The 27,842-nt window shown below is 44.1% G+C and overlaps 1 long non-coding RNA gene across 2 annotated transcripts; it reads right to left on the bottom strand.

Annotated features, from left to right (window-relative positions):
* On the bottom strand, positions 1-27,819 carry LOC140631803 (uncharacterized). Of its 2 annotated transcripts, none has more exons than XR_012029317.1 (4): positions 27,701-27,819; positions 26,388-26,555; positions 22,612-22,689; positions 1-253 (listed from the first exon to the last, which is right to left on the bottom strand). It is a non-coding gene; the product is annotated as an uncharacterized lncRNA (long non-coding RNA). The 2 variants fall into 2 exon arrangements; XR_012029318.1 differs by lacking the exon at positions 1-253 and adding an exon at positions 16,295-17,750.
* Positions 27,820-27,842: the final 23 nt, after the last annotated feature.

Below are 27,842 nucleotides of genomic sequence, written 5' to 3'. Positions count from 1 at the left end.
ACCTCTTGGCTATAGAATGCCAAGAATGCTTTTGAATCCTTCTATTCCCTGGCCTTTGATAACAGTAGACAGGTGACTACCCATGCAGCTTGTGGATACATGTTATCTGACAGCATACTTGAAGATCAAGGACATATAAGAAGGTTCACATTGGGGCGCCTGGGGGGCTCGGTCGGTTAAGCATCCAACTCTTGATCTCAGCTCAGGTGTTGAAGATCTCAGGGTCTTGACTCTATGGTGGTGGTGGAGCCCACTTTAAAAAAAAAGAAAAAGAAGGTTCAGGTGATTTCTGTTTAACAGTTGTCTCCTCTAGGCTTCTATTTGCCCCTGGCTCTTTTTCTACCTCCCTGCTTTTCCTATCCCAATGTTTGCTGACTTCTCTTTTACCCTCTGTGTAAAGGTTGGTTTTCCCTGAAATTCCATAATTAACACTTGTTTTCACTCCCTCCTCCTCCTGTAGGCAGTCTATGGCACATGACCTGTGCAGTTGCAAAAGTCAGGTGTTCCAAAGGCCTCTGCTGTTGGATCAATGCTCTGCTGTCACCATCTTGAAATTCCTCGTTTTTGAACAGAAACCTCTGTCTTCTCGTTTTGCACTGGTTCCCACAAATTAAGTAACCTGTCCTACTCCAGGTGATCTCATCCACAACCAAGAATGCCAGCACCACCCATTACTGATGAACTTCCTAGGTGTTTATACCTAGTATGGAATACTACTAACTTCCTGCTCTGAGAAATGCATCATCAAATTCTAACTTCTTTTAACTTCTTATTAGCCATGGTGTGTGTGATGTATTCTAGCCTTCTGGTTTTCTGCCCCAAATGCTTTTACTCTTTCTTCCTGCAGGTAAAGCCACAGTTTTCCTCAGGAAGCAGTCTTGGGTCTGTTTCAGCAAATGAATAAGAGCTTGATTGTGTCCCTGAAATGCTACAGCAAAGAGTAAGGCTTGGGTGACACTGGCTTGGAAAATGTTCAAATAGGTTGTATTAATCTGTCCCCTCTGGAACTGTGGGAAAATCTTTACAATGCCTCTGTGAAATGTCTGCTGAGCAAAATCCATCAGCATGGATTAGTTGCAAAATGTGGCGCCAAGTAACTGAACAGGTAACAATGACAGGAAATTACTTTGTTTCTGTTTTTTTAAAAAAGATTTTATTTATTTATTCATGAGACACACAAAGAGAGAGGCAGAGACATAGGCAGAGACATAGGCAGAGGGAGAAGCAGGCTCCATTCAGGAAGCACTATGTGGGACTCGATCCCAGGACCTGGGGATCATAACCTGAGCCGAAGACAGATGACAACCACTGAGCCACCCAGGTGCCCCAGCATGAAGTTATTTGATTAAAACTAATAGGATACTCAAAAATCTCTCCTGAATAATGATCTTTAAAAAGGATGGTTAGGTTGAGGCCATCTTGATGACAAAGTCACTTATAGAATCAAATGTCTTTTGAGATTGCTTTTGGTCAACTTGAGCATATAGGAGGACATTGCTTTGATGTTTCTATGGCAGTGAGTATAGGTCTCGCTCATCAGAGGGTGATTTCATATTATTAAAAAGGAAGTAAACTAGAAGGGAGTGGAACATAGCCTTGTCATATGCCATTGCTGATTGATACCTGGAACCAAAAGTCTGTTCTTGCCAACTCTGGCTTTTGCAATGGCATTAAAATTCAGGATCTGTATTAGCATGAAAAAAATGACACCCACCCCTTTCCTGGTATCAGAGCCAACGGGTGAGGAAAAGTCATTAAAGACTGCATTACCTTGTATTGTTCTTTTCACATTTCTCTACAAATTGATAGAAAGCTTAATGATGACCAATGGTAAAATAGTTATTCTTAAAAGATTCTTGTTCCTCAAATACAATGTGATAAGCCCAAACCTAAAGGATTTGTTGTTGTTGTTGTTGTTTGTTTGTTTTGTGTTGTTTTTTGAGAAGCAAGTTAGCATAATAATTTGAAGAAAAGTAAGGGCTATTAGGGTTAAGGAATCCCAGTAACCGCTCTTTTCTCCTTGTCCCTGGAATGTTATCCCAGAAAACAGCCTCTTCATCTCTATCTCAAATGCTCCTTTTTGTTATAAGCAGTCTGGAATTGTGATGGTACCAAAGAAAGACAAAAAACAAACAGACAAAACAACAACAACAAACCAACAAAACCCTCCGGTTCTCTTCTTCAAAGTCCTTGCCTGTGTCTCCCACATATCCTGTCACTTTCCCACACCAACCCTGACTCCAAAGGCCTGTACTGGTCCCAATCTCCTTTCTGTTTGGTGGTCCTGATCTCTGTTATCTTGGCAATAACTTAAGGGAGACTAAAAGAATCTTAATTTTTATTTTCTTGCAGGACTGGATCATAATGAAAGAGCAGACACTTCAACAGCTCTCAGCCCACATGAAGAATGGAAACTGACACAGATTTTACGGGTGGCATCCTCGCCCAGCTTAGAATCGTATCTGCGATTCTCTCCTATTGCATATTCTTCCTCAATGGCACGTCTCATATCCAGTTAGAGAATTGGTGCCACTATCAGGAGGCAAAAGATGAGGACTTAGATATTTATTTTCCGGGCTCCCCACAGGCATTCTCACCGTCTTCTCTCTTCTCTCGGGCTATTGGCATCTAGAGATCCAGAACACCACCTGTTGGAACCAAAGGCACTGATACTGCCAGGCACTCCAGACACCTCGGAGCTGAATATGCTCTCCAAGTTCATGCCTATCCTTCCCTGATGCCTGGAATCCATATAACAAAATAAAAAGGGTATGTCAGGTCACCTAAACCCTCTACAACGCATGTAGAAGAGGAGCCACCATCTCATTGTGCCCTAATCACATACCAAAGCAACTCCAGCTCCATCAGATAGAGGAGTCCATTTAGATAAGGAAAACTCAGGATGTGAGAGACATTTTTTTCCATCACGAAAGCTTTTTATGACATCTTCATGAGTAAACGTTACATAGAAAAGGTGTTCTCTATCATCAAGGCTTATTCTCAGAGACCATGGGAGGAGAGGAGGCTCCAGCCAAGGCTGGCTTTAAAAGCATCTGCACCACAAGCGGCATGCCTCGTGAAGCAAACTGTCACCATGGTTTTGTCCCAGGCCTTGACCATACTTGAAAGGAAGAAAGAGGGGAAGAAAGGATGTCAGGAAAAGTGAACAAAGGGAGGGATGCCTGGGTGGCTCAGTGGTTGAGCGTCTGCCTTTGGCTCAGGTTGTGATCCCAGGGTCCTGGGATCGAGTCCTGCATCAGGCTCCCCATAGGGAGTCTGCTTCTCCCTCTGCCTATGTCTCTGCCTCTCTCTGTGTGTGTCTCTCATAAATAAATAAATAAACTTTTTAAAAAAAAATGTGAATGAAGGGAGCAGAAAGGGAGGAAGGGCTTGGGAAGCACTCAGACTTGCAGTCTCTGAACAGGTTTAATTCTGAGATCCAGCACCAGAGATGCCCACAATCTCACCCCCAGTGAGCAGCCAGTGGGGGCTGCTCGTGTGCACACGACCAGCAAATCTGTCTCCTTCGCGCATGCTTCACTGAGATAAGCAATCACCATCCCCACTTCAGCGGCTGTACTTACTTTCTCTACAAAAATATAACCCCTCATTAAGATCACAACATAATTTTAACGAAATGTTAATTGCTACTTTTGTTTAACTAACAACCCTTAAAGAAATAGACAATTTAGAGTTAGTTTGGATCAAGGTAAATATTGTTTTGATTCCCAAAGTAGCCAAAGGGCGGAGCATTTAGACCATCACTTTTATGGCTCCAGCGCCACCCAGCTCTGCACACAGGCCCCCAGGCTTCTGCACCCCAGCCCTCTCCATTCCTCACCGGTTCTGACCAGGGCATCGCAAGTGCACTGAGCCCCTGAACCTGGGGCACATGTATTTCATCTAACTTGCATCTTTCTTCACATTTCTGACTTCTCGACCGCATGTGCCTGGTTTCTGATCCGTAACCCTAGTCCTGCTGAATGCTGCAACCTGTCTGGTTGAGGCTCTGCTAGTTTGCCTGGCTCTAGCTAGTCTCCCTTCTAAGGAGGCTTAATTCTGTTCCCTGAACCCACAGCCACTGGCCGAGGTCCTCCCTCAGAACCCTAAGAACATTACCTGACTGAGAGGGAGCACCATCCTTCTCCAGCTGACGTTGCTTTGATCCATCTGCTGGATTGAACGGCCTGAAATTCCAGTCCCAACTCCCCACGCCCCGCTAGGTACTGCAGGTCAGACTGGCCACCCCAGGGGCCAGTCCCATCACTGACTTGACCTTGCGATCATTGTGGTACCTGGTCTTTTCTTCCTCAGTCTTCCTGCCTCAAGGGCCTTAGAGGTGTTATCCTGAAGCACAGCCAGGCTTGCCCAAGCTATGAAAATATCTCAGAAAATGACACAATGTGTTATTAGGCAGATGGTTTGTCAACATTCATAAAATACTGCATTCTTATCCTAGCACTGTCCTCCCACCAGTTCAGAAATAAGATCCAAAACAATAAGGAACCGGGAAGGTCTCTCTTTACTTGGTTAAAAAATGAAATAGAATAAAATTGAATGAGAATGTATGCAGAATGCTGTCAAGAGCTAGAGACAATCATTAAGAACTTAGTCAAATATTAGGTTATTCATGATCTCCTCTCATTATGTATATATCACATATATCTCACATATACATCACACACATATACATATATACACACGTACATAATACATGTATGGTCTGTTTCTCACTCTCTTTTTTTAAGATTTTATTTATTTATTCATGAGACACACACACACACACAGAGGCAGAGACACAGGCAGAGGGAGAAGCAGGCTCCATGCAGGGAGCCCGATGCGGGACTCCATCCAGGACCCCGGGAATCCCTGAGCCCAAGGCAGATGCTCAACCACTGAGCCACCCAGGCGTCCCTGTACAGTCTGTTCCTCATCATGATTAGCATTACAAAATATGAAGTATATTAAAAATCAGTTTCTAGGGGCACCTGTGTGGCTTCCTTGGTTAAGTGTCTGCCTTCAGCTCGGGTCATGATCCCAGGATCCTGGGATGGAGCCCGAGTTGGGCTCCTTGCTCAGCGGGGAGTCTGCTTCTCCCTCTCCCTCTGCGTTTGCTCTCTCTCTCTCTCTCTCAAGTAAATAAAATCGTTTTAAAAATCAGTTTCTATAGGCCTAGTAGTACTGTGAGTGAAGTTACAAATGCCTGCAAGTGGCCAGGTGCCAGCTAGGATCTAAATCCACCCCACCCACCGGGCACTCTTACTCTGCCCTCTGTCCAGAGTAGAGTAGAAGAGCTCTCTCCTTCTTCCTGGACAGCCTCATAATGGGGGCAGGGGGTGTACTGCACTGGCTCCCCCAAGACTGACGCATCTCAGCTGGAATGCAGTGACAAGGGGTAAGCCCGGAAGCCTCCTCTCTTCCCCTGCTTTATCAGTCCTCCCTGCACACTGTAAAGCCCAAGGGGACTGGACGGTCCAGGTCTCTGTTCACACAAGGTTGTGTTAAGAGGACCAGCCCTTTCCTCCCAACACTGCTGAACACATTTAGACAAACAGAACAATTTTTAAACAAAGTTAGAGCAAGGTCTCCTCGCACCTTGGAAAAGCTGTTTGGCCTTTGGGTGAGTCATTCCACCCACTGTGAAGTGGGCGGTTATAATAAACAGCACCTGCCTCCAGAGGCCCCTGCTAGGCTTTGCTGGCTGTTACGTTGTTTCTGTTGCCTCAGCATGTGTGTATCTTGTGCTTTGCTAAAGAGCAGATCTGCACATCTGAGTCACCAGTATGCGGGTGAGAAAAATATATGCAAACCATGTCTTCCTAGCTTGGCAATTAACTAATTAATTGAGAGCCAGGGTAAACAGTTGAGTCTAACATCTAAACTGCATTAATTACTGTTTATAGAACTCCAGGAAAAGCCTATGGGGAAAGGTACAGTCTAAGTGGAGGGCGGTGTGATTACAGTTGTGGCTGTCGGTGTGGGGAGGGAGGCCTGCGGTAGCTCTGCCAGGGCGCCCAGCTTCCTTGGGTCCCTGGCTCTGCCAGCCACTCATTTCGGTATTTTAAAGGAAGCTGCTTCATTTATAAATTGAATTCAATAAGCAAAATCATTGAAATACTTAAGATTCTTTGAAAGAGGCTTGGGATAACGAGAAGCTAGAAATGCATTAATTAGCACTCATGGTATATGGATGAGGATGGTTTAAACAAATGTCACATGTTAATGTTCGGTCAAGGGGTATCCTTTAAAGTAGTCACTCTGGATGGCTTTGCGGTTATTCAGTTCAATGCAATAAATATTTATTGAACACCAACTGGGCTAGACACTTAAGGGAATAAAAAAGATGAAAAAAATTACTCATTTGCAAGGAAGCTGCAATCTGTGGAGCTGACACATGAATGCAAACAACTAAGACCCTGAGATAAGTGCTAGAAAGTGCTAGAATCAAAGGTTCAGAAAAGATACTAAGATTGCCAAGCAGAAAGGTTAGTAACGAGTTTGGCTGGGACATCAGGGAGGGTTTGGGGAAAGACTTGTCCTTTGATAAAAGCTTAGAAAGCTGGTAATGTTTTGGGAGGAGGAGTTGGGGGGAGGAGTAGGATGTAAAATGCATTCAAAGTAGAGGCAACAGTAGATACCTGGAAGGCCCATCAGGGTACCCTAGTTTTCCTCCCTTCTCCCCTTCCCTTCTCATTTAAATCTTTCCCACCTTGAAATGATGATTGACATCCCACAGCTTCCTTTGTTTAGAGACTGTATGTTTACCTAGGGTGTGGACTGCAATATACAAACAATTTGCAATCTACAAGGCAAGGCAAGTGGTTGGAGGTAGAACCCGAAGTACTAATATGTAGGTGGGTTAGACAGAAGCTGCAAGTATAGCCAGGCAAAGGATCAAGTCTATATAACTAACTCATCCCCTTAGGTTTTCATTCAACACACATGTGTTTGGTGTCTACTATGTTCTTAGCATTATACTAGCCCTTGGGAGGTATAAAGAAAAGTAACAAATGGTCTCTGCCCTCAAGAACCTGTAGACAAGCAAAAGGGAGCCTCTAGAGAGGCAAAAGTGGGCAAACATATACATGAGCAGGACAGCAGATGAGGTAGGAATGACTAGATCATAGCAGGGACACACTGGTGGGAGGGGAGACATTTATGGACAGACAGGTACACAGGATTTAAGTAAGTGACAGATGGCATGGAATGACACAGTTGAGCTCTGCAGCCCTATCAGAAGTGGTGTTTCCAAGTGAATGTGTGATCAGTCATGGCCCACAGCTGTGGTTAATGGGATGTGGGCATGCTGAGACTCTGGTCAGGACAGATTTTAAGCCTGATATTCTTAAAGTTTATGTTCAGCATTCATTCATGAGAGACAGGAAGAAGTTTATTTTGCCTCAGTAAGGATTTTTTATATAGAAATACGTTAATTTACTAACCAATACACTTTGAGTGACTAAAACAGAATCAATAATCTCAATACAGTTGGCAAGACTTTCCCCACTTTCCTACAAATGGATTCTTAGATTTATTTTGTCTTTTAAAAAAATATTTTATTTATTTGAGATAGAGAGAACATGAGCAGGAAAGAGGAGTAGAGGGAGAGGGAGAAGCAGACCCCCCCCCCCCCACCAAGCAAGGAGGCTCGATGCAGGGCTTGATTCCAGGATCCTGAGTTCGTGACCTGAGCCAAAGGCAGACACCCAACCTACTGAGCCACCCAGGCATCCCTCTTAGACTTATTTTGATCTGAGTTCTTCTTGGGAGGCTCATTGAATAGTTGAACATATACGTATGATTCCCATCAGCGGTACAAAGGACCAACTTATATTTCAGCACGTAGGTAAGAAGCCATGTATGAAAACCTTAATTAATAAGCATCATCATCTAAATTTATCTCTATGGTAGTCTCTTCCTGGTGCAGATCTGCCTCTGAGGAGTGGTCCAGCTGGCCCTGCCTGAGAACAATTCCTATCCCCGAAGAAAGCAGAAACATATGTGCAAGTTATCTGCCCTGTCACCCCGTGAGGACAGTTTAGCATTCTGAGCACCCAAAGTAGATAAGTCTTCAGAGTACGTGGCCAGTTCACACCTTACCTTTGGAGCAGGTTTGACAGGAGAAATTGGAGAAGGTGTGAACACCCTCTGGTCCCACAGGGAGTGCTGATGGGACAGAACAGCACAGGCCAGAACGAAAAGATAGCCTGGGTCTCCCTCATTCTTTCAGTTGGATGGAGCCTAAACATAGGACCTTAGGTATCAGGACCTCTTTATTTTCAGACAAACACACCAAAAACCTCTCTATCCAGATCAATGCTGGGTCTTAAAAAAGAGTCACCTTCAGAAGTTCTCTAGTTAATTTCAAAAAATATATATATATAATTTGAAACTCTCCACGTGGAATAGACATTAAAACCTATGTCACCTTCTTTTGACCATTCTCAGTGAAGTTAGACTCTGACATTAAGTTAAAGAAGTGCAAAGTAGTGGGGGTGCTTACTAGGGGCCCTGATGTTTACCTGACATGGGGCACCCGAGTTACAGCAGGAGGAGCTAAGACACTGGCCAGTGCCAGAATGTGCTATAATACAAGGTTAAAAAGATGGCATAGGAGGAAATTGGCAATTCCTTCTGGCCAGAGTCATCAGAGATTTTTATGAAAGACTTTCTCTTTGAAAAACGCTTTGAATACTGGCAATGATTTCTTCCTCTTTTTCTTCGAGGGAGTGGGTCTTGAAAAGCAAAAATGAGATTCTTGGCCACATGGAGAAGGGAAGAAAATATCTGGGGAGAAAATCAAGGAGGGCAAGTTTTTTTTTTTCCTTTACTTTCTGTGGTGGGAATAACTTTAGCAAAACAGAGCAAGTGGCTGCCTCAGGACTGTGATGAAAATCATTACTATGGTGCTAGGGACGTGTATCAATGCCAAAGGCACCTAGAGAATTGAGCCTCAGTGTGGGTAGGAGGCTACTCTCATAGTGGAGATCAGTTCAACCAAAATTGTATAAATCAATTTAATTCATTACTGAAGTTTCTCATCAAATATTAGAGGATGTTCCATGTATTTTACTTAGGAAAACACCTAACAATCTGTAGTCCCATAGAGACCAGCCCTCCTCCCCTAGAACCTTCTTTCCTTCTGTTTTCTTCCTACCTTCAAGCTCTACCCTTGAATAACTGACCTCAGGTCTATGTTTGGGGGTCAGTGGCTGGGCTGAGAAGAGTTGCCCTTTCGCCTGCTATGGCAAGTCACACATTGTTTTTGGTCAGTGCCCTGACAGCCCAGACACAGCCACAAGGGTCCCTCCCCACTGTGGGTCTAATATGGGCATCAGTGACCTCTGCTTTGTTTACCATTTCCTATGGAAGACTCCAGCTAGCCTGGAAGGTCTTGGCATCTGTGTGTTGCCTGGAAGTGGCATTTGGAGAACATACAACTGATATACCCTGCTTTTGCAAAGAAAAACAGAAAACTCATTATTTTCTATTTCTTTTAAACTAAGGTATAGGTGTGAGACCCAGGCTTCACCAATCAGACCCACTTGCCCAAGATTTTATTTGGGCATGAGAGTAGGGATATGCTATAGATCCATTTCCCTAGTTTATGCAGAGGCAGAGCCATCAAGCTTTTGAAGGTGGGATTGTTGATGAGATCGTGACCCTTAGGCAGAAGTAGGATCAGTGAATCAAATGAGTTCATTACTGAAGTTTCTCACCAAATATTGAAGGACATTTAATTCATTTTACTCAGAAAAGCACCTGATAATCTCCTTCTGCCATTTCTCTTTCTCTATCTCACATAGATGGCAATGCCAACTTAACGCATTCCTGTCTCAACGTTCTGCCCCAAATTCTCTCTCCATTCATCCAAGTAGCACCGACTTCACTTCTTACGCCCACCACACGCCATTTGGCTCTATTCCATCTTCCTCCACCATAACCCCTTGCCATTTTCAGTGTGAGCCCAGTCAAGCCAGTCTAGATTCCTTTCGGTTCTCTTCTTATAGAATCCTATTCTATAATTAAAATGCCCAGGAAAAGCATCCTATGTGATTTTGCAGAAGCCAAATGAAAAAAGTTTTATCCAATCCAACCAAAGGCCACAGAGATCAGTACTTTGTGCAAATTTATAAGATGGTCATAGACTAGACTGGAATTCAGGGTTTTGGCTGGTTAGTCCCGAGCACCCTGTGCCATGTCATACCTCTCTGCAGTGGCCCTGGAGGCTGGTGTGCCTTGGAGTTCTCCACACAACCATGGACCAGACCAAGGTTTCCTCAGCTTCCAGAGACAGATTGGGTTGAAAACTCTCAGAGTAGTATGGCCATGCACAATTGTGTGTAATCTAAAGAATTCTATAGAATAATGTAGTTTGGTGGATATAGGGAGTGCTGAGTGCTGAGCACTGTCCATAGAGGAACCAGGATGAACTTTTCTCTGGTGGAGTCCTCAGTGTGACCTGAAAATACTTGCACAGGAAAAGTCCCCAAAAGTCCCAATAGAATCATCCAGGAGTCTCTGGCACCTGCGCGTTCCCTTCAGTCTCCACATTTTAGGTATTCATTGCCTCACCCTGGACTGTTGGCGTGTCTCCCTGACATGTCTATTGCTTTCCGGTTCCCCCCCCCCCCATTATACACACAGCCACCAGAGTAATCTTTGTAAAGTTGGATCACTGATCACTTAGAAATCTTTTAGCCCACCAAAGGACACCTACGGTTTTGAAGCCCCTTGTATATTTGTCCCAACCTAGATGACCTGACATCTCTGCCCCTTCTCCAAATTATACATTCTATGAAATTGCTAAAGTGCCAGTTTTCAAACTTTACATTCTGAACTCACAACTACTTTATAAAGAATAATGTGACTTCTGGGTATTTATCTTAAGCATGTAAAAGTACTCAGAAAGAGCAGAAAATAAGTTCCATGTTTTTCTCATTGACATAGTCCACGTTTCTAAAACAGGACTGGGAACATAGGCGATGTTTAATAAATATTTATTATAGAATGAAATATGGGCAGTACTGGTTGTGTAAAAGGTATTATTGAATGGCTGTAGCAACTGGAGGCTGTATGGAAGCATACACATAAAGTGTTCGGTTTTGCGTGCATATGTCTGGTTGGTAATACAACTTTATTTCAGAAGCTCAAGAAGTCAGAAGGCAGTATATTTATTTATGCATTCATCCACTCATTCATGAATTCAATCAATTTATTCAGCATTGACTATAGAAATGGTCCTAAATTTTATACATCTCCATTTGAAAAAAATCAGATTAAGCTTTATATTGATCCAGAGAAAGCCACTTAAAAAACTTTAAAATAATTGGTAAAAGTAGCTCTTCTGGGATATACATAACTCTTTACACTACATGCCAAACTTAGTGGCTTCAGTGAAAGGAACTAAAAACCCAGGAGTTAATGTCTATACTCTAGATGTTCAGTGAGAACCAACATCAGATATGGACAATTTTTTAAAAGATTTTATTTATTTATTCATGAGAGACACAGAGACAGAGGCAGAGACATAGGCAGAGGGAGAAGCAGTCTCCTGCCCAATGCGGGACTCGATCCCAGGAACCCAGGATCATGACCAGAGATGAAAGCAGACACTCAACCACTGAGCCAGCCAGGTGCCCCAGATATGGACAAATTAATCACATCCATGATTTTCAAAGTTCCGAAAGTTCTATCCTATTTGCCATTAAGAGATTAAAAATTCACAGGAAAATGTATTGGCTTACCTGTTCATTGAGGAATAGTCATCAAATGTCTGCTATGGGCTGGCAAAAAGATGACTAAGACACAATCCTCATCCTCAAGAGGCTCCCTGTGATAGGGACAGCACATGAACAGATCTTCGGACAGTGTGAAAACCATGAGGGAGACAGAGTGCTCTCAGAATCAGAGCTGGGACACAATTTGTTTCCACTAATTATAAGATTTGCTTCCAATTGGGAAAACTGGATAACCACCTGCAAAAGAACGAGACTGGACTTTTTCTTTACACCATACACAGATATCATCAACTCAATATTGATTAAAAACTTAAGTGTAAAGACCTGCAACTGAAAGAGAAAATAGGGAAAAATCTTCATGACACTGGTCTTGGCAATGATTTCACGGACATGATGCCAAAACCACAGGCAACAAAAACAAAAATAAACAAGTGGGACTACATCAATCCAAAAAGCTTCTGCACAGCCAAGGAAACAATCATAGAGTGAAAAGACAACCTAAGGACTAGGAGAAAATATTTGCAAACTGTTTACCTGTTAAGGAGTTAATATCCAAAATACATAAGGAGGTCCTACAACTCAATACTAAAAACTCTAATAGGCTGATTAAAAATGAGCTAAGGGCTTGAAAAGATGTTTCTCCAACAAAGACATACAAATGGCCAACAAGGATATGAAAAAAATAAATGCTTGGGACACCTGAGTGGCTCAGTGGTTGAGCATCTGCCTTTGGTTCAGGTCATGATCCTGGAGTCCTGGGATCGAGTCCTGTATCAGGCTCCCTGTGGGGAGCCTGTTTCTCCCTCTGCCTGTGTCTCTGCCTCTCTCTGTCTCTCATGAATAAAAATAAATAAAATCTTTAAAAAAATAAATAAATGCTCAACATCACTAATCATTAGGGAAATGGACATCAAAATCAAAACCACAGTGAGGTATTACCTCACACTTGTCAGGGTGGCTATTATCGACAGAAGAAAAGACACTTAGGTACTGTGAGGATGTGAGGAAATTGGAACCCTCATGCACTGCTAGTGGGAAAGCGAAATGGTGCAGCCACTGTGGAAAACAATACTGAAATTCCTCAAAATATTAGAAACAGAACTACCATATGATCCAGCAATGTCTTCTCTGTATGTTTATCCAAAAGAATGGAAATCAGGATCTCAAAGAGATAGCACTCCAGTGTTCATTGCAGCTCTACTCACAGGAGCCAAGATATGGAAACCACCTGAATTTTCACTGACTGATGAATGGATAGAGAAAATGTGGTAAGCACGCACGTGGGAATATCGTTCAGCTATAACAGAGAAGGAAACTCTGCCACATGTGACAACGTGGAAGAAGCTTGAGGAAGTGATGCTAGGTGAAATAAGCCAGTCTTAGAAAGACCGATACTGCATGATTCTGCTTATATGATGCATTTAGATGGTCAAATTCATAGAATCAAAGAGTGGAATAGTGATTGTCAGGAGCTGGAAGGATGGGGAAATGAGGAGAAAAAGTTTCAGTTTATAAGATGAATAAGCTCTAGAGGCTGCTCTAAAACATGATGGCTACAGCCAATACTGATATACGCTTAAAATTCGCTAGGAGGATGGAACTCATGCTCCGTGCTCTCATCACAATAAAAATTTTAGAAATTAATTTTTTAAAACCCCGTTTTAAAAAATTCTTTTTTTTAAAAAAAAGCTCCTCTTTCTTATTTTTCTCTTGGCTGCCAGGAAGTTCAGTCAAGGTCTATGCCAGTTGCCTCCTCTTTGCTCTAGGTTTCTGGGATTCCCATTCTCCCCACTCCATTCATTACTCAGAGCTGAAACCACACATGTCACTTAAACCCTTTTATTGTACTTGTGCTTTTAACATTTGGGGAAATGGACAGGGCATAAATGGAAAATAAATGAATTCTTCCCAGAAGCATAACAGTGAGGAAGGCATTAGAGCCCAGGCTCCCTGTTTATCAAATTTGTGGCTCAGAGAGAAGCGCTCTTGCAGGAAACTGAATTGGTCAGAACTCTGAAAATCCAGAGCTTCTTCTGGAGACTTCCAGTGATATTTGCTTTATGAGTTGGAAGTGGGAGTGGAGTCAGGTGGGTGGGATATGCAAGGAACATCTTTATTGTGCTGGTGCAGTTGAGGGGGGTGCGAAGACAGGAATCGCAGAAAGTACCTTGCTTCCTTTGGAAACCTGCCTGCCTCTCCTCTATGCTGTTGGACTCTGTTGGCCTCCCAGCACCCTGTAAGTGTTTTAGGGGCTGGGATCATGCCTTTTTTTTTTAAGATTATTTATTTATTTGAGAGAGATTGAGAGATTAAGAGAGAGAGCGCGAGAGAGAGAGCAGGCAGTGGGGCAGGGGGAGAAGGAGAGAGAGAAACTGAAGCAGATTTTGTGCTGAGTGCAGAGCCCAATGTGGGGCTCCATCCCAGCACCCTGAGATCATAACCTGAGCCAAAATCAAGAGTCAGATGCTTATGTGACTGAGCCACCCAGGCACCCCCAGGACCATGCCTTTTGCCCTTGTGATCCCAGCACCCAGCACAATGCCCGATTTAAGGGGCACATATAATAAATGAACAGACATGAAACATTTCTTGTGAGCTTTGGCTTCAAGTCACTGAAGGAATGGCAATGGTGTTATTTAAAAATGGAGAAGCTTGGGGAAGAACAGGTGCACAGGTCAAGGGACAATGGAGAGTTTAGTTCCCAGTGTTGAGCGTGAGGGGCAGGCGGTCCAGGTAGAAATGTCTACCAGCACATAGAAACTCCCTACAGACTCTATGTGTCTCAGTGTTCTCATCCGTACAATGATATCCTAATACAACTTCTCTCATGGGGTTATCGAGAAGGTCAGAAAAGACAATGTTAAGTAAAGTGTTTGTCACAGTGCTTGGTTCATCGAAAGCACTAAGCGTTAGCTAAGAAACATGCTACAGGGCTAATGTCGATCTCTTTCTCCACATATTTCATTTCATACTTGCTTAGTAAGTCTTGCTAATTTTCCCATAATCTATATAGCTGTGTCTGTTTCTCCCTTTCTACTTGTCTCTCACTTATTCAGACCCTCTTCCAATTTCAGAAAATGTATCTCAGTCTCCCCAGCTCTGTCAGACTTAGTGCCGCCAGATGTCCATCCTAGAGCATTCCCAGACGCCTCCTCTCCACTGGCACTCGTGGCCTGCAGCAGCTCCCGCTGGGCACTGTAAAAAGTCAAAGTCAACTTGGTGCCCTAGGCCTGGCTTTACCCACTTTTCCAACCTGATATGCAAAGCCCATGATTTCTAGCCTTACCCAGACTAGGCTCTGCTGGCAGCAGCTACAGAGGACATCCTCTTCACTCACCCCAACTTAGTCACTCATTTATGCATGCTACTGAAACTGCCCTGAGCTCGGGAGCCTCGTGGGCTCTGCTAGCTTCTAGCTGCAGACTCCATGCAGGGTACCCAGCCCCTCCAATGTCAGCTTGCTTATCTTTCAAGATGAGGGAAGTAATGCCCTATGAGTATTTCGGTGTGACTGCAAATAAGCTAAGTGAAAGGGTCTGGCACACAGGAGGAGCTATAAACAAATCTTTTCTAAATAGCTTGCTGTTCACGTGTCTCAGGCCTGCTGGGAACCCACAAGCCTTCCCCCTCCCTCTTGCATTAAGGAGAGGGCATCAAGCATCACATCCAAACAGCAGAGATGACATGACATTCAGGTCTCATGTTCAGCATTGCTCCGGGGGCTGGCGTTTCTTCCTGAGGGAGTGACAAAGACCTGCCTTGGCAACTGCCTCCCCAAGGAGCACAGGTAGGTGTGAGGTTGGGAGGTCTAAAGTTGATGACCTAGTCCAGTCTTTTCTCATTTTGAGAAAGCAAAAGGCTGGGTCCTGGAACATGGAGTTTATCCTGGTCATGGAGTGAACAAGAACCATATTTCTCATGTTCCGAACCCAGCCCTCATCTGCATCACCAAACTTTCTCAGGGCAACTGGGTGGTTCAGTGGTTGAGCATCTGCCTTCAGCTCAGGGCATGATCCTGGGGTCCTAGGATTGGAGTCCCACACTGGGCTCCCTGTGTGGAGCCTGCTTCTCCCTCTGCCTGGGTCTCTGCCTCTCTCTCTGTGTCTCTCATGAATAAATAAATAAAATCTTTAAAAAAATGCTTTCTCATTATACAGGGTTTGTTCCCCTTTTAAAGTATTCAGTTAAAGATGTTTTAAGAGAGACTGTTCTATTTATCTTTGAGGCCCTAGCACTGGGTGCTAGGTACTTGTTAAATGTGTGATGAGTGAAGGAAGGAAGGAAATGGACTTCTGTCCCAGTGGACTGGGCCCTCCAGGGCTTCCCAGGGCCCCCTCAGAGGGATTCCCTGTTGTGCTGATGCAATGACAGGGTGTTCCAAAGCCTCTTCCCCTCTATGAACTGGGATGCACAAGAGGCACCAGAGCTTCTCATCAGACCTCCATACGAGGTCGTCAGAGCACCACAGAAGGCTCCAATGGGAACACCAGCCCAATGCTCCCCCAAATTAGACACTATTCTTTTTTTTTAAAAAAAGATTTTATTTACTCATGAGAGACACACAGAGAGGCAGAGACATAGGCAGAGGGAGAAGCAGGCTCCCTGTGGGGAGCCCGATGAGAGACTCCATCCTGGGACCCCGGAATCATGACTTGGGCCAAGGGCAGGCTCAACCACTAAGCCACCCAGGTGCCCCAGACACTATTCTTATGATGCCTGTGAGCAGCTTACTTGGGGGAACAGCTCTTGACAAGAGATGTTCAAGAAGGGAAAGCTGCTCCTTGGCAGAGACCCGATCCTAATTGCAGGGAAGGGCTTGTCACCATTGGCTGCCTTTTCCAGGACTCCATAGTGGCAACCAGATGTCCCAGCCATATGCTGATTTTTCTGACTTCTGAAAATAAAAGATTGTCCCACCTCAAAGAAACCAAGTGTCCAGGTGGCCTAGTTGCAAGACTTCTTGATGCTAATCGTCTCTTGCTTGGGACATCACTGCAATGCATTTCTAAATAGGATACAAACCCTTAGGAAAAGCTGACCCCAGAAATAAAGAACATTTATTTTGGCTGGCAAGTGGAGTGCTGGCTCTGGGGACCCATGTTCTCCTCTGATCCTGACTTCCTTCCTTAGGAAGCCTGATGTTGCCATTTGATAACCTGTCCCAGAGAGCGTCATTAGAACCTGGGCTTACTGATGATGTTCCATTCTCCCTGAACACATACTCCGTCAAAGTCACCTCCACTAATGCAGAACAAAGAGGAAATGGCAGCTGTGCTGTCCCAGGCTTCCCTGGGGGCCACTGTCCCTGAGTCACTGCTGGCGACCAGGTCTGCTCTGATGCCGGTCCTTGTCAGCCCTATGCTTCTTTCAGGGCTGTGACTCAGCTCGGTGGCAGCAACAGTGGCTGGAAGGCAGCATTTGCTAAGCCCTGCTTCCCACCAACGTCGCCTGCCTCTGAGCCCAGGTGCAGACCTGTGCACAGCCCCGGGGCCCCGAAGCTGGCCGTGCGCTTGTGGCGTCTTTTGAGGAGCAATAGGAAGGTCTTGGTCCCTGTCAGATGTCATTTGCCCAAATTCCCTTTTGACAACTCACTCTTTCAATACTCCCCTGCCCTCTTGCCAGACTAAATGTCAACCGGAGGTTATCCAATAGAGTGACTAGTATTTCAGGTTGTTCCGATCTTTTCTATACAGCTGTCTGGGTGCTTCCTCCAGGCCTCTCACACACAAGGAGGAACCTACTTAATTTCCCTCAGGACCAGCCCTTCGTATCCTTAAAAATAGCATTCAATTTTTTAAATGACTCAGAATCCATGTGCGAAGGTCATTCACTGCACAGTGAAGGCAGCTTCTTCTGGCGGAAGGCTCACTTGGGAGACGGCATCTGGGCTCACCCAGCTCGTCGGTGGAGAGATCTGACCTCTGAGAGGATCATCCCCTCAGCAGAGACGGTTCTGCTTTCTGCTCTGTCACTTCACTATTTTTTCTCAGATGCACATCCAGATTGTTCCTGGAGCAGAAGGGGACAGAGCAGTGTGTTACTCATCGACCCCTAAACACACAGGCCATCTGCAGGCTGTGGCACTGTCCCATCTCTGCACCTCTGCTCACTCTGCTTTTGTCCTGTCACTTCCTCGTGGCACCTTTTTTTAAAAAAGACTTATTTATTTATTTGAGAGAGAGAGAGAGAGAGAGAGAGTCAGCACAAGCAGGGGGAGGGGCAGAGGGAGGAGAAGCAGACTTCCTGCTGAGCAGGGAGACCGACATGGGGCTCAATCCCAGGACCCTGGGATCATGACCTGAGCTGAAATCAAGAGTCAGATGCTCAACTGACTGAACCAGCCAGGTGTCCCTTCCCTGTGGTGCCTTTAGAGGCAGGGAGGAACGTGGCCAGATCCTTCAGATTATCACCAAACCAGGAACCCCAAACAATCCAACAGAATTATGCCAGGCTGCCTTCTCTCCTTGTCCACTCGTCTTTTCCATGTGCTCAGATCCTGCATCTCATTGGTTCTGAGCAGTTTGGAGTTTGGGATTCAGTTCTGTGACTTCAAGGTTGCTCCCTCCCTCATTAGCTCTCCATCTAGATGCCTAGGGATTGACCCTGGAGCCCCCTTTGTCTGCCAGGCTGGTTTTGTCAGTCACAAGTGATGTTCTGCTGCTCACCCCAGGGGACACCACTTCCTTTCTGACCTACTCTGCCTTCTGGGAAGCTGATAAAGCAAGAACTCTCCTCCTTCATATCTTAAAATTCTACCCAACTTTCAAAGAAAAACTCTGCTTCCATGTGTGAACAAATCACTCCACATATCAGTAACTCATTTATATTTCTGTCCTGTTATTTACCCACCCCCCAAATAGTATAAGTTCTAGTTTTAGATGTGGATCTCTCTGAGCACAAACTTTTATTTGCTTTTTTCCCCCCTCCAGCAGCCTTTACTCTGCAGGAGAGCTAGAGGTGACCCAGTAAAGTAACCATTGAGTTGGAACAAGGTAGTCCACCGAGCAGGAAATTAAAAAAAACATACTCTGATTTCCTCACTTTAAATAAGTTTCTAACTTTTGGTGATATGACTATATGTGAAAAACCTCTACTTTCAGAGGGATGAGAATCAGAAGTATTAAGCTTATCATCCCAACCTTGTTTTTCCAATGGCAAGCATATTTAGGTTTCACTTTTCTCAACATTTTTTAAAAGGTTATTTAAGGGAGAGAGCTGAGGGTGAGGGGCAGAGGGAGAGGGACAAGCAGACTCGCCGCTGAGCAGGGAGCCCACGAAAGACTTGATCTCAGGACCCTGAGATTATGACCCGAGCCAAAGGCAGACACTTAACCAACTGAGCCACCAGGCACCCCTACTCTTCTCATCTTTTTTCTTATTTTTAAAGATTTTATTTGTTTATTCATGAGAGACACACAGAGAGAGGCAGAGACATAGGCAGAGGGAGAAGCAGGCTCCCTCCAGGGACCCTGTTGCGGGACTTAATCCTGGGGCCCTAGGATCACGACCTGAGCCAAAGGCAGATGCTCAACCACTGAGCCACCCAGGTGCTTCTACTTTTCTCATCCTGAACACAGCCTACACTGGTGTGTGTGCAAGTGTGTTATCTGTGCTCAGTGCTTCACAAGATATACTGGTGATCTCAGGGTCTTTAAATCTTTGGGCAGCACTCTAATCCCCATCACCTTGAAGGCTTACAGAACTCACTCCTGCTTTCAGTCAGGAATCTGTATCACATTGCATTTCTCCTTTTGGATGGAAATGAATGTTAATCAATGTAAAGGAAATTATAACCTTTTGAATTTCAGGCTATCACATGACTCTCTAGGCTGAAATCTCCTACAAAGGAAAATTATTGCTCAGGTGACAATTGCCAGGCCTACTCACTCCATTCACAGACCATTACAAAAAAAGTTGTTTTTACCTGTATTCATATATCTTCTATGCAGCAATCATGCAGGTTTTATGTGCCATTAGCTCCAAGAAGTGATGTTTAATTTTGTTAAAAGTAGTGATGGGTTTTGCCGCCCAAAGAATTGAAGGCAAAAGATTAGAGAATGCTAGCAAATGTATTATTATTTTAAGCAGCCGACTATGCATCAACCATCAGTAGGCTGATTAAGAACTTTTGTGCTACATCTCCCAACTTGTGAAAAGACTCTGTGGTCAAAGAAGCTTAGGAAATGCTAAATATTGATGTCTTACCCTTGGAACATTGCAGTGAAGTTTTAAATATGTATGCTAAGTTTATATAAAAGATGGAAAATCCCGCAGGTGAAGACACTGAGTTAATTTCATTTAATCGGGTATTTTCCCAAGCTTGGTTAGTCCAGGTAATGCATTATGATCTCAGGGAAGGCAGTCCTCTTAGTATATGTTGGGATTTGTTGCCCGGTGAATAGCCTCTTGGTGAATTAGAGAACCCCATACCTCTCTCTTCAGTAGGCAAGGCGTGTTTATTACTCCAGTAGAAGATAATAGCTCATGACAGATAAGCCTCCTAAGAGCAGACAAATTGATTGGTTCGTATTTAGGCTTTTTCTCAACTTCAAAAGGCCCAAGCCATAAGCAGCAGCACTTACTCAATCTGCTTCCAATTTGCACATTCTAAACACAATCTGGCTTTCAGGTAAAGGGATGATAAAATTTTTTTTTCCATAGAACTCTGCCTTTTATAAATGTCTTCAATTTTCTGGCTCCAGATAAATCAGAAATATCCCAAGAATAACTGTCTTGTGAGAAGTTTGGGTTTTTCATTATCGTCTCTGAGAAAACATCCTACGACTTGACTCCCAAGTTGACAGAGATTCAAGTTGGTTTAATTCCATCTATTCAGTCCTAATTCCAACATGGGAAAAGAGAATTAGGGAGAATGGAAGTGTTCTGAATAACATCTGGGTAGCAGAGAAAGAAAGAAGGGATCAGATTTAACTGTGCTATCGAGGAATTGATGCAGGAGACCTCGCGAGAGTAAATCATGCCTTTTGGTCACGTCTGCTCATGGTGAAATGGAAGAGGACTGGGGAATCACCCAAGGCTGGTCCCTTCCAGGCTCTGAGCACCAGGGTGGAGTAGGAGGAGCCTATTTTCTTCTGACCACTGTTTGCATCTGGTAACTTGAAATTCCTCCCACGATATCAGCCCCATCCAACTGCCCTCATCCTCTCTCACTTCGCATGGCCCTTTCTTAATCAAAACCAGCTTGTGGAAAAAGTGCTTTCAAACTACGGTTTGCATGCCTGATAAAGTTGAGGACTTTATCCTTTCTAGGAGTCTTTGTGAATAAATAGAAAGCATCTCCTAAGATTTCCCAGCTGGCCCAGCCATGGCCCAGTCTCAGCTGTTTACAGTGAGCACCCAGGCATTTTCATTCAGGCCTCTCCTTTAGTAATAACTTTTAATAAGATTGATCCTGTATTACTGTTTCTCTAGGTGGTAGGCACTGTGCTGAGTGTTTTCTGTTACTTAATTCTCTCAGTAACCTATGAAGTTGAGTAGTCACTCCATTTTAAAAATGAGAGTACAGTCTGAGAGTGGTTAATTCCTAACTGATGAGTGCCAGAGCTGGGATCCACACTGAGTAAGGTTCTGTCACTCTCCAAAGTGTGTGCTTTTGATGATGATTCCACATACACTCTGCAGGAGCCCAGCCCGCCTAGGTGTTGGTGGTTCTCACCTAGTAGCTGGAACAGATGGTGAGTGAATACAGAGGCTCACTGACCCCCTCAAGTCACCCACATGGGTCAGCCTCTTGGGCTCTCTCCATCCAGAGTCTTCTCAGTACACAAGATTGCTGTCAACCCCTGCCATCGAATCTCTGAAATCTGGGGTGACAGATCACAGCTTTCCCTTCCACTCTGGAATCTCTTCCTTCCTGGTCTCCTCTCCCAGGATGGTACCCTTGCTTCTGAGCACCTGCTTCCTGACACTTCTTCTTCTTTAAAAATTTTTATTTATTTGAGAGAGAGAGAGAACAGGGGGTGAAGCAGAGGGAGTGGGAGAAAGAGAGAATCTCTAGTAGACTCTGTGCTGAGCACAGAGCCCAACTTGGGGTTTGATCCCAGGAGCCTGAGATCATGACCTGAACCAAAACCAAGAGTTGGACACTTAACCAACTGAGCCACCCAGGTGCCCCTATCTGCCCTTCTTTTCCTCATGAGAACCATTCCTCACATTCATCTTTGGCTAGAGGAACGTAATAGGAAAAAATACTTTTAATAGAGGTTGTCTCAGTATTTCCTCAAATCACATCATACATGTGTATATGTGTGAATGTATATACATATACATACTTACATGATACACACATATAAATCTCTCTTTGTGACTGCACATATATATGTGCACATTCACTCACACACACACACACACACACTATATATATATACATATATATATATATATCACTCAACGGTGGATGAATAGAACTTTCCTTGCCATTCAATTACCCCGAACAGTGTTCCAGTGATATTTCCTAGAGAATGAGGAGACGTTGGCTGATATTCATACTGTGACAGTCACATTATTCTGCTTCACCCACAGTATGCACCAGACTTCTGAATAGTTAAGTAACTGGCTGAAAACTCTTACTGCCCCACTGCAGTCTGCATAAAGAAGTCAGTTCAACCAACGGCAGCACTCAAAAAATTCAGCATCCAATAAATATTTCTAGAACACCTAGCAGGTAACAGGCATTGGGAAGGATCTTCCCAGGGAAGGCCAAGTTGAAAATACGTGGTTCCTTGCCTCAGTGAGCTTATCTCTGTAAGATGGCAGAGGAGCAAAGCATTACAATGTAATCAGAACTTGGCTCCCCAGTGTCTGAGGGTCTGTATAAGGGCAGTGGTCACAGAAAAGACTATTCACTTACTTATGAGTTGAAATTGGTTTTCTCTTTTGTCTTTTTAAAGTTCACAAACGCTTGGTTTCCCAAACTGGATATGAAGCCCTGGAGGAGAAAAGAATTCAGGTTTTTGAGCTCCCATGCTCTCTGTTAGCTTTTAGCTCAGTCACCTACCCACAGCCAAGTGCTAAGTCCTAAGGCAGGCTACCTCTGTGTTGCATAAGGAACAATATTGAGACGCCTCCCAGAGGTGCTCTAAGGACAAGCTAATAGAAATGAGGCCAAAGTATTTTGTCAGTAAAAGTTTAAGAGACCTGCAGAAATCCTTTGCCACAAACTAATGGAGGAAAAATGGGCCAGGCTTCTAGAACAGCTTTCAGATCACCATGAAACTCTTTGGTTTGAGAAAGTATGAAAACCCATCAGAAGACACTGGCCACATCAATCAGTGACCAAGGAACCACAAAGTGAATACTGGAGAAACCAGAACTGCAGAAGGACACACTGCCTTTGGCTAGAGGAGACTGGCTACAGGCTGGTTCTCACTGCCGGTGTTTGAGAACTAATCAAAGGGTCAGGATGCTTGGACGGAGCTTTGCTTACAGCACCCTTAGGTGGAGAGGTGAGCTCTTTGTCTAGCCAACACTCACTTGGCTCCCCAAAAGCAAACATAGACTCAAAAGACCAAGGTCTCTTGGGATGTATGGTCAGCTCCACTTGGCAACAATTGGGGGCAGTCTTCCCCAAATTAAGATTCCACTTCTACTAATCTCCACATAAGCCAACAGCACGTTGTTACAGAACCCTGACTAAAGACACCTTCGTTGACTGGGATCCTTGACAAAGTTGAATAAAAGGGAGCTGATGTCACTGGTATGAAGCCGACCACAGCTCTGAACCTCAGAAACCTATTCTGGCATCTACTTTAAAGAACCATTTAATTGTTTTCATGAAAATCTTAATAAATACATAAGTAATAATCCATGGAAGGAGAGACCTATAAATCATATTTGTGAAAGGATATCATTTAACCTCATGGATTCTATGGACGTTCTATGCACCCTGCCTCAGAATTCTTTAAATGATACAAAAGGGTTGTATCATTTCCTATGAGTCAAAATTCCTGTCCTTTCTTTGCCCATAATTTGCTTTTAACCTCGCTATGTTGTAATTTTCTATTCACCTGCATTTATCTTCCACAAGATTGAATTTCTGGAGGGCAGAAAATGTGTCTTGTTCAGCACCTGCTTCCCAGCTTGGCACACACAAGATGGTGCTCCAGCTTTGATTGGATGAATGAATAAGCGGTAGTATGTTTAGATGATAAAGGTACGGTCTTGAGATTGTCATAAGGTTCTCAGGTAAGCCAAGACAGCTTTTGATTGTAATTATCTTTCCCATGAGGGAGTTCTTATGCTCCTAAATTGTGTTTATAGGGATCCCTGGGTGGCACAGCGGTTGGGCGCCTGCCTTTGGCTCAGGGCGCGATCCTGGAGACCCGGGATCGAGTCCCACATCGGGCTCCCGGTGCATGGAGCCTGTTTCTCCCTCTGCCTGTGTCTCTGCCTCTCTCTCTCTCTCTTTGTGACTATCATAAATTTAAAAAAAAATTGCGTTTATAGTCAATGAGCTATGGATGTTCTCACCATCAGAAATGCTCACTATGCATGGGCTTCTCTTTATATTCTGGACAATGAATTTACAACCTGATGTAAATTCCAGTCTTCTTATCTCATTTCAAAAGAAAAAGGGAAGCTTTAGTCCTGTTTTGCAGAAAATTAGGCTATTTCCCCTTCACCTTGTGCCATCAACTTTGGATTGAGTCAAGTGCCACCTAGCTGGGTCCCAAGCTTCAGACCTCTTCTTCCTTTGGAAACTCAGCTGAGGAGGCTTGAGCCTCACATAAAGCTTCTAAGAATCTTGCACATGTGCTAAATTATTTGCAGTTAGGTCCTGGATCTCCAAGCTGGCACGTGAACAAACAGGGCTCCTGCTCATTATGGCATAAGAACACTTTGGAGAGTAGGAAGCCAGGCATGTAGTGATGAGCTTCGCATAAAGTTGAACATAAACTATTTTGTGCATGCATTTCTGGTTTTCCAAAGTTTCCCCTTCCGTCTCCCCTGACTAGATAGAATCCCAAAGATCTCCTTCTGTTCACATTGTCACCTTTGGTTAGTGTCTAGCTTGCACTTTCAAATTAGAAAGAGAATCAACTCACACAGGAATGGATTTCCTCTAACCTGAAAAAATAAAGCAAATCACTTTTCATCCTCAGAATGTCTCTGTCAAGTGAGAATGACATGGATATGGCATGAATGAGATCAAGAGTTGTGGTTTCAGATGTAAATACTTGCTAATAACTATATTACCTTGGAGGATCACAAGGTCAAAATTGTCAGCTTTAAAGGCTTGTTGCATCATTAAATCTGGGCTGGGAAACAAACAAAAGAACTAGTCTCATTAGAATTGTGCCCAACAGGGTTTTCTCAGATGTGTTTCGGTTGTTTGTGGTGTGATTAGGGAAGAAGTTTGGAAATACAGGAAGAAGGGAACAAAGCCTTCATGATTTAGTGAATTTTTCATATTTGTTACTTGGAACCTGTAATAGTCAAGATAGGGTTGTGCACAGTACTGTAATGGATAATCCCCAAATCTCAGGGGTCTAAAGCCACAGAAGTCTATTTCTGTTTCTACCACATGTCCATCACTGACTAGCAGGGACCTTTTCTCTTCATAATTGTAAGGGACCCAGGCTGATGCGGGCTTTATCATTTCATGACCGCCAGCTTCACAGAGTTTCTATGTTGCCTGGGGCAAGGTCACTGCTGCTCCTATGCTGTTAGCCATAGTGAATCACTCAGCCATATTCAGTCTCAAGGGAGGTGGAGATATGTACCCAGATGTGAGCTCGGGGTGGGATTTAATCCCCAAATCCTGTCTCAGGCAGCCTTTCCTATCCTGAGCCAAGTTTAAAATACTCATGTGGCACAGGAAGAAACAAAAAGAAATGCAACCTTTTTTTTAATCTGATCTGGACTTGAATAACCATATTTACAATAGAGAGTTAAAAATGCCTCTACAAAGGACTCAAGTCTAAGGTCTGTGGAAGAATATGTTTGACAAGAATTTATTAACATGGTGCCTCCAAAGAGTCAAGAATATACTCTATGAGAAAGCATGTTGGTGATAGCTCACCCTAAGGTGTTGGTAAATGTTCAGACTTTATCTCAATAAAATGTGTGTGTAAGATTTACAATGCAGAGTTTCTGAGTGTTTTAGTGTGAAAAACTTGCATTAGGTTTAAAGTGTAGTTAGTTTGTAAGGTTGCTACTTGAACACATGTTGGTCCCTTTCAGGCCTTCAGTGAACCCCTTTAAAATGTCATGCTGCTGTCTGGAGAGCCTTGTGGGCTCAATCAGTTGGGCATCTGACTTGATTTCAGCTCAGGTCATGATCTCAGGGTCCTGGGATTGAGCCCACAAGGCTCAATTCTCACTCTCTCCCTCTACCCACCATTCCCACTCCCAATCTCTTTTTCTAAAATAAGTAAAAAATCTTTTTAAAACCTAAATATAAAGGGGCTCCTGGGTGACTCAGTTGGTTTTGCGTCTGCCTTTGGCTCAGGTCATGATCTCAGAGTCCTGGGATTGAGCGCCATGTCGAGGACCCTGCTTAGTGGGGAGTCTGCTTTTCCTTCTCCCTCTGCCTGCTGCTCCCCCTCCTTGTGCTCTCTCTCTCATAGATAAATAAAATATTTTAAAAATTTAAATACAAATTAAATATCACAGTGCTGTACTCACTTGGGCTGAAGTAATCATTGAAAATGATACAGAGAAAATTGCCCGGAGCAAGGATGACATGCAAACTCCTGAAGCAGTGCTTTTTCCAGGTAGGAGGAGATGAAAAATACTCTGTGGCTGGATGGTGGTAATGGTCACACAACAATGGGAATATACTTGATGCCACTGCTTTAATGGTTAAAATGGTAAATTTTATGTTACATATATTTTACCACAATAAAGATATCATGTTAAACTGGTAATATTTTGGATGTATTCAGTTAAAGTATTATTAGCATTTTAGAAAGTTGTAGTGCTGGTTAAACACAGCTGGGACAGACATCTGCCCTATGAAAGACCAAAATCATAACACTTTATTTTGAGCATCCAATGAATGACAAGTACAGGTGTAATGATTACAGACGCAGTAGCTCACTTATGCCGTATAAGAACACTGATGGAGTTATTAATCTCCCCATTTTACAAATGAAGAAACAGAGCTCTAAGGAAGTAGACTGGTCCAAGGTTACATGGCTGATCGGGACAGGTCCAGGATCAAACCCAGGCAGGCTGACTCTCAAGCTCTTTGTTGTTGCCCAGTCCCCAGCAAGGCAAGTTGAGGCTCCCATTGGGAGCAGCAAGCAGCAGCCATGAATTCAGGACTAGCACATGGGCTGGTGACCTGCATGCCCCTGAGCTCTGCTTGGTTACCATGGCAGGCATCCCAGCCATATCTTTGGAAATGGAGGATGGACGAAAAGAACAGGGAAACACTCATGACCAAGCCAAAGATTTAGGGACTTTTTTCTGTTGTTTGCTTACTTCTTTACTGGAGGAATGCTACTGTCCACAGCTACACATCACTGAACACATGCAGTGATCTCTCAGGTGAGTTCCTGGGAAACCCATCTGTGGGGGCTTTGGGACTCACTCCTTGCAGACAGAGTTGGCAAGCAGCCTGTGGAGTAAGAGTCCCAGGCAGGGCAGCTCACCATGGGCTAGGGAGTGAGTCTATCCAATGCACTCAGTTTGGTGATGATCACAGCTAAACCTTGACCTTTGGCTAACTGTGGTGGTGATAATAAAGTCATTGGTGAGCAACCGAAGTTCCATCAGGAGGGTTGGGGCTGAGAGAACACACATCTACCCTCACCCACCTCCTCCCCATACCAACCCACACCCCTTCATCACCCAGTCTCTCCTTCCTTATTCGCACCTACACCCCCTTCCTTGGCTATTCCCTCCCCATGCCCACCTGCACTCCCCAAGTCCCTGATTTTGGAGTTCTAAGCCAGCTCTGCTGGGCAGTTGGGTGTCATCTGATGAACACTCACCCTCCCCTGGACAGCCTCCTCTGCTGCTGCTTCTGCTTCCACCTGCCTGTGTGCAGACTCTGCCCATGTATTTCTTCATTTCATCCTCACAGAATCGTGGAGGTGCAGTAACTATGACACACCTATGCAAGTGTGAATATGA

Source organism: Canis lupus, chromosome 4, assembly GCF_048164855.1.
Source record: "Canis lupus baileyi chromosome 4, mCanLup2.hap1, whole genome shotgun sequence".
In the NCBI taxonomy this organism is placed as follows: domain Eukaryota; kingdom Metazoa; phylum Chordata; class Mammalia; order Carnivora; family Canidae; genus Canis; species Canis lupus.
Note: the sequence above shows the minus strand (reverse complement) of the source record. Positions and strands in the feature narration are given on the sequence as shown.